The 1,702-nt window shown below is 59.2% G+C and overlaps 1 protein-coding gene across 1 annotated transcript in view; it reads right to left on the bottom strand.

Moving 5' to 3' along the window:
• The window catches only part of NEMF (nuclear export mediator factor), a 34,859-nt gene that overhangs the window by 24,844 nt on the left and 8,313 nt on the right, over positions 1 to 1,702 (bottom strand). The window lies entirely within an intron of this gene.

Here is a 1,702-nt window from a genome sequence, read left to right on the forward strand (position 1 = left end):
ACCCTACCCTGGGCTGCATCAGGAGAAGCGTGGCCAGCGTCGAGGGAGGGGATTGTGCCCCTCTGCTCTGCTCTGGGGAGACCTCCCCTGGAGCCCTGCGTCCAGCTCGGGAGCCCTCAGCACCAGGAGGACATGGACCTGTTGGAGCGGGGCCAGAGGAGGGCTACTAAAATGATCCGAGGGGTGGAGCCCCTCTGCTCTGAGGCCAGGCTGGGAGAGTTGGGGGTGTTCAGCCTGGAGAAGAGAAGGCTGCGGGCAGAGCTGAGTGCGGCCGGTCAGGGCTTCAAGGGGGCCCAGAGGAAAGGGGGGGACAAGCTTTTTAGTAGGGCCAGCTGGGACAGGACAAGGGGGGATGGCTTTAAACTGAAGCAGGGGAGGTTTAGACTGGATCTAAGGAAGAAATTCTTTCCAGTGAGGGTGGTGAAACCCTGGCAGGGGTTGCCCAGAGAGGGGGTGGAGGCCCCATCCCTGGGAACATTCCAGGCCAGGTTGGCCGGGGCTGTGAGCAACCTGATGTGGTTCAAGGTGTCCCTGCTCCTGCAGGGGGGTTGGGCTGGGTGACCTCTAGGGGTCCCTTCCAACCCAAAACATTTTGATTCTATGATTCTATGATTCCCCTTCTCCCCCCCGCGGCACATTGCACCCTACCTGCTGAGGAGGCAGCCGGGCTCTGAGCTGGGGGAGGAAGGGGAGCCCCTGCCAGGGCTGCTGGTACCTCATAGAATCACTTTGGTTGGAAAAGACCTTTGAGATCATCAAATCCAACCGTTCCCCTAACCCTGACATCCCACCACTAAACCCTGGTCCTAAGCACCTCATCTACCCTTCTTTTAAATCCCTCCAGGGATGGGGACTCCACCACCTCCCTGGGCTGCCCATTCCAGAGCCTGACAACCCTTTCAGTGAAGAAGTTTTTCCTAATGTCTAGCCTAAACCTGCCCTGGCGCAACTTCAGACCATTCCCCCTCGTCCTATCGTCTGGTTTTGTTCTTGGTTTTTTGTTTTTGTTTTTAAGTGACACAACTGCTCTTCCATTGTGCTCTTCCAGCACAAACCCCAATTCATCGTTCCTTACGTGGTTTGGGGTTTGCTGCCGCCAGTGCCTCACGGTGGGATCTTGCTGGGGGCCAGCGGAGGATCAGGGGCACCTCTTTGATGACAGAATTTCTTAAAAGAATGTTTCTGAGCCCTCACCCTCCTCATTTAGAGACAACTCATTTTTTCCCTCTGTTACTCTCCGCCTGCAGAACCCCCCCATGCAATGCGGTTGCTGCTCCTCGGTGTGTCAGTGCTGCTCATGCCTCAGCGTTAACACATCCCGATACCTCCCTGCCCTGTGCCCCAGGCAAAAGGAAACTGGGTCCCGCTCTCTTGCCCGGGCTGTGCCACAGGGACTGTTCACAGGCGCGATCCTGCTACCGATCAGCACAGGAGTTTTGACCTGCTCCGTCTCCGACCTGGGCCGGTTCACCCCTCCTTAGGCGACCTGGTGGCCCCCGGCTCCCCCAGGACCACCATATCGATGCTGGCCTTAGCGCGGACACCCGCTCGGCACAGCTCACTGCAGCCCAGAACCCCCGGGCTCAAGCCGTCCGCCAGCCTCAGCCTCCCTGGCGCTTGGATTACAGGCACAAGCCACCGTGCCCGGCTGGCCACAGCTCCCGCTGCCTCCGCTCTCCAGCGGTCAGGGACCAGCTCCTCC

Source organism: Egretta garzetta, unplaced genomic scaffold (genome assembly GCF_000687185.1).
Source record: "Egretta garzetta isolate BGI_Z169 unplaced genomic scaffold, ASM68718v1 scaffold21, whole genome shotgun sequence".
Taxonomy (NCBI): Eukaryota; Metazoa; Chordata; class Aves; order Pelecaniformes; family Ardeidae; genus Egretta; species Egretta garzetta.